The sequence below is a fragment of the Nicotiana tabacum genome, chromosome 13 (assembly GCF_000715075.1).
Source record: "Nicotiana tabacum cultivar K326 chromosome 13, ASM71507v2, whole genome shotgun sequence".
NCBI lineage: Eukaryota > Viridiplantae > Streptophyta > Magnoliopsida > Solanales > Solanaceae > Nicotiana > Nicotiana tabacum.
The window spans coordinates 40764647-40773009 of NC_134092.1; positions in this window are offsets into that span (position 1 = coordinate 40764647).

An 8363-nucleotide genomic window follows, 5' to 3' on the forward strand; every position below is an offset into this window, starting at 1 on the left:
ATTTCAGGGTAAAGCATATAGTAATTAAGCATCATTTTATTTGTGATCATGTTGCTAAAGGTGATATTATGTTAGAATTTATTAGCACTGAGTCTTAACTTACTGATATTTTTACAGAACCTCTTTTGGAAGAACGTTTTTGTCTACTGCGTAATAAAATTGGTGTTCAGCCTATTGCGTAAAATTCTTTTGTATATTTGCAAAATATTTTACTTCCTTTTTGAGTTTTCTTAATTGATGGATTTTATTAATTTGATGTGAATGTCATTATTACCTGCCATTGGTGCTGCCGAAGCAACCCCTCAGAAGTGTCACTTCAATCTGAACCTAACCCCTCCTCTAACTGATGAGACCCTTCAATTTTCTAAGAGATTAGTTAAGTACCCCTCTTATTCCATTCTTCATAACTTTTTACCAACTCCACTACCATGGCTAAGAGAAAACTCTCATCCTCTACTACCACAAAACAAAGCAGACGGTTCCAAGAATCCCAAAACCCTAAAGAAACCATTGATCTTGAATCATCCCTTGACTCGGACCTTCTCAAAACTGATAATGAGAGTAGTGATGCGTCGGAGGATCTAACTCGAAGCCAGAAAAAAAGTGGGAAAGAGACCCATGGATCAAACCCCTAAAAACCTGCATGCAAGAAAGAGAAAGTGAAAAGTACTGATTTTGGGCCAGAGGATAAATTGAACTTCTATGGTCCAACAGAGAAATCGAGGTTTGAGTCTTATAAGTCAAACTCTATGGCTTATGGATGCTCTATAAGTCTCTCTCTTATGAAAGATATTCACTTTGATGTGATTTCAATTTTTGATTTTCAACGCCTTTCTCCTCTATTTGATACTATTGGAAATTCTGTGTATAAAGAACCTGTGAGGATGTTTTATGCAAATTTGTTTGTTAATGACAAAGATGACTTGGAATCAATGGTCCTAGGTACTCGTATTGTGCTTGATGTTTATCAATTTGAGAAGATTTTTTCTGCTAAGTTTCATGGGTATGATGTGTTTGTTCAAAACTCCCGGCCAAAAGATTTTGAAGTGTCCTTAGATGAAGCAAAAGTTTTTCTGTCTGAAAACCCCCCTGACATTAGGCCTAAAAGTCTTAAGTTTAAACATTGTGTGTTAGCTCACATGATTGCTACTACTCACCTTCCTAGGACTGGGTCTTTCAGCACTTTAACCACTAGGGATATCTTTGTCCTATATTGTCTTGTGAATAACAAAAGACTTGACTGGTTTGTGTGGATTCGTCAGTATATGCTTGAAAGTATCAGGGACATATCTTCCTCTGCCACTTGTTTACCTTATGGTCTGCTTATCTCATGTATTCTTGAAGTCATGAAGGTTGATCTAGCTCCCTTCTCTCCCAAGTATATCTCAAGCACCTATGATAAGATAGCCTTTGCTATGATGGTCTATACTTTAAGTGAAGATGGATGGGTCAGACGTGCCAAGATTGGAAGCACTCCAGTATAGGTTGAGCCAACCAATAAACTAACAGAGTCTCAGTCGACTACCACCAATAGCTTACAACAAATTCAACAAGGACTGGATGGGGTAAAAAACATTCTCATGGCAATGAGAACAGGTCGACAAGATCAGGGAGGTCACTAAAGAAATAGGTACAGATGTGGCTAAGCTCAGGATGGACGTGGGAGCCACAAAGAGGCAAGGAATCAGGACATTCAACTCCATGGCAGAAAAGATGGACAAAATCACCAAAGAAGTTGAAACTTACTATGACTCTTTCTGCACCAAAGTGATCAATACCCTAAAGTACTTTCTGGGGAGGAACAAAGGCAGTTGTGTGTGTGTCTAAAATAATTTATTTTGGTATTTTTTTGTTTGTTGTTTGCTTTTTCCTTGGTATGTAAGAACCATTACTATGTGCCTCTATTGAAGGCACAATATCTGCTACCCTTAACTGCTATATTCATTACCTGCTATAGTATCTGCTATGCTATATACCTTCTGTCTGCATTTTCTTTTTGTTCTATTTGATTGATGTCAAAGGGGGACAAACACGAGAGTAAAGCAGAGTAGAGAAACAACTCAAGGGGAGAAGCAGTAGCATGTGGTATCAAAATTCGAATATATGCACACAATCAGAGGGAGCCCTCACATGAAAGGGGAGTGTGCTCTAATTACTTTTTAATTGTCATCATCAAAAAGGGGGAGATTGTTACACCTACGTTTCAATGATGAAAATAGTGCTAATCTAATATAATCTACTTGATTGCAGGAAATTAGGATGACAATGCTAAATCAAAGGAGCCAAAGGAAATCAAGATGTCAAGGCCATAAAAAAGGAAACAAGATCATGTGCAGCCGTTATGGGAAGCATGTCCATACTTTCAAGGATCAGTTTGGTAAAAGAAATCGGAAGATTCTGATCAATCAAGTCGCAAATCACTCCCTTAATAAGGAATGTGAAAAGGAAGGAAATCATTAAATCCAGCCCATCTCTTGAGCAGGATTCAGAGGCAACCCTTGGATCAAAATTCTTAGATTATCTTTGCCTCAATAAATGGTCAATCTGTAACGGCTAGTTCAACAAGAAGATTGTATGATCTCAAGACTCTCATATAAGAAGATTGAAAGGCTCAAGAAAAAGATCACGCAACTTACCACTATTTCTATACCTTTCTAGTTCTTAGCACAAACACTGTATTCTTGAGTTTACAAGTGTCACAAAAGATAGGAAAAGATAGAAAACAAAACAAGAGTTGTGTCAAGTTTAGAGAAATACTGTTGCTAAAAATCGTTGGTAGTGAACGATCCAAAAACCACTATTATTGTAACGAATTATTGAAGATCTAAGAGAAACCTTGTGACCCAAGGGAACTGGATGTAGGTACCACACCGGTACTGAACCAGTATAAAATTCCTGTGTTCTTAGCTTTTAATTCTATGCAATTTATTTCCGCTGCAAATCAAACCTGATGAGAAAGTTTAGTCGACTGATTCCTTGTTATGTCGACTAAGTTTTAATTTGGTTATAATTCACCCCCCCCTCGTACTTTCAAAGTCCATCTATCCAGTCGCTTCTGTTGATCAACGGTCGCGACTAGTACTAGCTCTGGCGCATCCGATATATCTAGCTGGGGCCCGCCCCTAGGTAGTGCACCTGGGGTCTGATAAACAGCAGCTGCACACCTTGGAGCTTGAGCGGTAGAGGTTTGTGCTCCCCTCCCGCTTGAGATGTGGTTGGGTTTGTTGGAAATAAACCAGCATGCGTCATTGAGTCCATGAACCGAAGCATACGGCCCATGACCTCCTGAAATCCCGGTGCAATCATGAAATATTTCGGGGCTGGCTCAGCTACATGCGCCCCATCCTACTCCTCAATATCAGGATCCTTCACTGGATCCATTGGTGGTAAAACAAGAGTAACTCTAGGACGCCCTTGTCCTCAGACATGAGCTGAAGCCCTCCTCCGGCCTCTACCTCGACCTCTAGCAATGGGGGGAGTAGCTCCTCTACTGCCTGGTACATCTGCCGCGTGTGTTCTCACTATCTGTGAGAGATCACTAGAACGATACTTAGCACAATATCAACTGCACGGTAAGAGATAAAGAAATAGAGGTTTCCTAACACCATGTAGCCTCTCGAAGATAAGTACGGATGTCTCTGTACCAAGTTGCAAGGCTCTACTAGGCCTGCTCATGACTCATGATACCTATGTGAACCTAAAGCTCTGATATCAAACTGTTACGATCCAAAACCCGTAATAGGTCAGGATGGCGCCTAACGTCGCCGTTAGGCAAGCCCATAAATGAACCTCCAAATTAATTATCCCTTTTTAACTTTTAAAACAGAAGTTTCCTTCTTTTTTAAAAAACAAAGAACAAAATAAGTAAGATCTCATGCAACCGTACATACTCTTTCTCAAAAATATCAGCGTGAGAAATACATAAACCATAGTGATAGTAATGATAAGTACAATAGTATATAAATGCTAGAAACCCCCAAAACTCGGTGCCACAAGTGCATGAGCAATCTAGAGAATATACAAAACTAATACAGCTATTGTTTGAAGGGTAAATAGACAGAAATAATAAACAAGGTTGAGGGAGACTTCGATGCTGTAGATCGAAGCAAGGCAAGTAGCTCACCACTAAGTCTCCATAGAAGTGCGGATACGCGCCCGTGCAACTACTGGTAGTACCTATCTCAGTATTTGTACATTTAGTGCAGATGTGTAGCGTGAGTACATAAAATAATGCGTACCCAGTAAGTATCTAGTCTAACCTCGAAAAAGTAGTGACAGGTGCTATTAAACTAATTTTTCAACCAAATCCGGGAAGTCCATAAAACTCACCCCAGGGCCCACATGCCCGGATTCTGAATATTTTTGAAGATAAATATTACCCATGACCTTGCGAACTCAAATATATAATTTATTTCGGATTCCATAACAAATTTCGTAGTCAAATCTCATTTACCAAACCCTAGGTTCCCACAAAAATCCCAATAATTTTCCTTTAATTTCATATTAAAATCTGCCCATAATCAATGTACTTAACTTTAAAATGGGTAGAATCCACTTACCTTGTGATGCTTGGTAAAAATCCCCTTCAAAAAGCTCCCAAAAGTCGGCCAAACCAAGAGATAAGAAAGGGATATGAGACTAAGTCCCATAATAATTCAAGTCTGCCCAGCGATTTCCGCACCTACAGTCAGAATCTTCGCTTTTGCGGTCACTCGTCCGCATCTGCAGAAAACACTTGACTCCCGACCAGCCACATTTACGGCCACATTCTGCACCTGCGAGCCTGCTTCTGTGGCTCCTCGCCCGCGCGTGCGCATCCACACCTATGGATCACCTCGCGCATCTGCGACCAAGGCCATCTGCCTTGAACCGCATCTGCAGACCCCTCATCGCAGAAGCACTTTCACTTCTGCGAAAAATCACTCGCTTCTGAGGACCTCACTGACTCCCCTCTATTTTGCACATGCGACAAAAGTGCCATGCCTGCAATGCTGCATCTGTGGCCATTCCCACTGCAGGTGCAAATGCACCAGATACCTGAAACATTCATCACTTTGCCAAAATGCAACCAAGCTCCATCGACCATCTGAATCCCACCTGAGACCTCCGGGACCTCAACCAAACATGCCAAAAAGTCCTAAATCACATTCCGAGCTTAGTCGAAGCCTCAAATCATATCAAACAACATAAAAACGCGAATCGCACCCCAATTCAAGACTATTGAAACTAACGAATTTCCAAGTTTTAAAATCGATGTCGAAACCTATCAAACCAACTCCGATTGACCTCAAATTTTGCGCATAAATCATAAATGACACAACAAACCTAATCTAACTCCGAAACCAAAAATTCAAGCCCGGTATCAACAAAGTCAACTCTCGGTCAAATCTCTTTACCTTCCAAACCTTCAAGTTTTCAACTTTCGCCAATTCAATCCACAACAACCTACGTACCTCCAAATCAATATCCGGACGCACTCCTAAGTCCAAAATTATCATACGAGCCAATTGGAACCATCAAATCCTGATTCCAAGTTCGTTTATTTAAAATGTTGACTCAAGTCAAACTTGGCCTTCTTAGGCCACCATTAAGGAATTAAGTATTCTGATTTCAATCCGAACCCTTCCAAACCTGAACCAACCATCCCCGCAAGTCATAACATAGTAAAAGCACATACGAGAAGTCTTAATTAGGGAAATGTGGATCTAAAAATTAAAACGACCGATCCGATCATTACAAGATAATTTTAGAGACCTCCCCTCATGTTTGGCTTATTCACAATACTAAACATTCCTTGTAGTTTACGATATTATGCTTATCTATCTTATTTTAAAATTTTGTTTAATAATTCTTTCAACTTATTTAGTTTTAATTTTAAAAATTATGATTTGACAAATTTTTCCTTTTAAATATATTTTATTTAATTAATTTTGCAAATATCTTATATGAAAACTCGATGTTCAGCCAACCATCATTGATCTGATTATTCTGGTCATGGTTAAGTTTTATCTCTATTGTTGTTGCCTTCACCATTGTGGATTTTATGTTTTCTGGAAGCAATTTCATTTACCAGTTATAATTGGTTTGCTACTGTATTTGCTAGAGTTGACCACTACAACAACAACAAATCCAGTATAATCCCACATAGTGGGGTCTGGGCAGGGTAGTGTGTACGCAGCCTTACCTCTACCATGTGGAGATAGAGACCATTATGTTTTTAATAACTGTGGTGTTCGATTCAGCTTACATGCACCTCGACTAATTTCACGAAATACCTATCACCTCCCACCAATTCCACGAAAAACCTATCACCTACCACCAATGTTGACCACTATTGAAGTGCTATTTTTTATGTTTTCTACAACCAATATTCCACTGCTATTTGTTCACCTTCATTCTTCAACAAAAAGAATCTTTTTCTTATTTCAATGTCAATGAACCCATTATTATTTTGATTCTTGTATTGTTACTGATTGTATATTTTTCAAATTTAAAGTTTCAGAAAAAGATATTTTGTAATATCATAAATTTTAAAATATATAATAATTAGGTTAAAAGAATTATTATAAATAAACTTTAAAAAAGGAAAGGGAAGCATAATATCATAAATCACTGGAAAGATTAGTGTTATGAAGTCAAATTTGAGGGGAAGTCTTTAAATTTAACGACTCGGCCGGTCGTTTTGAGTATTGTAGATATGTTCCCCCATTTATTGCTTACTCTATGCTCATTTGTTGTTATGTGAGTTTTCGGAGTGGTTGGTTTAGTTCCAGGGATGTTTCGGAATGAATTGGGACACTTAGACCCAAGGTTGGAAGCCTAAGTTGAAAGAGTTGACCGGAAGTTGACTTATATGCAAATGACTCTGGAATGGAGTTTTGATGGTTCTAATAACTCCGCATGATGATTTTATACTTTGGAGTGTGTACGGATATTGATTTGGAGGCCCGTTGATGATTTTCGCTTGAATTGGCAAAAGTTGAAAAAGTTAAAGTTTGAAAAGTTAAGAGGTTTGACCGAAAGTTGACTTTGTGGTTATCGGGCTCGGATTTTAGTTCTGGAAGTTAGAATAGGTCCGTTGTATCATTTATTACTTTGTGTACAAAATTTAAGGTCAATCGGAGTTGGTCTGATAGGTTTCGGCATCGATTGTAGACGTTGCAAATTCATTAGTTTAATTAGGCTTGAATTGGAGTGTGATTCGTATTTTTGATGTTGTTTGATGTGATTTGAGTCCTCGACTAAGTTCGTATCGTATTTAAGGACTTGTTGGTATGTTCGGGTGGGCCCCTGGGGCCTTGGATGTGATTCGGATCAAGTTCGGCTTCATTTTTGGCCTTGTGGAATTTCTGGTGTTCTGATATGGTTTCCTTATTTGTGAACGTGTGGAAAGGTTCGCTATCGCGAAGGCTTAATTGGGCGACTGGTGAGTTGGTCTATGTGATCGCGAGAAATTGTCTGCGATCACGGAGCTTTGGTTGCTCATGCATCGCGAACGCGGGTGTTGGGTCGCGCCCGCGAAGAAGGAAGGGGGGGGGGGGCTGGGAATCCCACACGTTTGTTCTTCGCGATCGCGTGAGGGAGTCCGAGATCACGTAGGTTTGAGAATGTGTGTACCTCGTTCGCAATTGTTTGTTTGCATTCGCGAAGAGTATTTTGAGGGCAGCATATGTTTTTGTTCTTCGCGATCGGGAGGGACTTTCCGCGATCGCGAAGAGGAACAACTGGGTAGAATATATAATTTCAAAAATGAGGGTTAGAGTATTATTTCACTTTTGAACTTTGGGAGCTCGGATTTAGGCGATTCTTGGAGGGATTTTCAAGGAGTTTATTGGGGTAAGTGATTCTAATTCGGATTTGGTTAATATATATGAATCTATCATTATGTTTATCATTTAATTAGTATTTTGGGTTGAAAATATTGGGAAAAATTGTAGAAACTTCATAAACTATAATTTGAGGATTTGAAGGTCGAGTTGAGATCGGAATTGAGTAATTTTGGTATGGATGGACTTGTTGTTGAATGGATGTTTGGATTTTATTAATTTTGTCGGATTCTAAGACATGGGCCTGGGGTTGACTTTTTGACTTTTGTTAAAGAACCTAGCTTTATCATATGGAATTGATTCCTATAGCTTGTGTTGATTGTGTTAATTTGTTTGTGGCTAGATTTGAGCCGTTCGGAGGCCGATTCGCGAGGCAAGGGCTTGTTGGAGTAGAGATTTTTGCGATTTGAGGTAAGTAACACTTCTAAACTTCGTTCTAAGGGTATGAATCTCTGAAATACGTGTTATGTTGTTGGTGTTGAGGTGACGCATATGCTAGGTGACGGGCGTGTAGGTACGCATCATGGTAATTGTGAC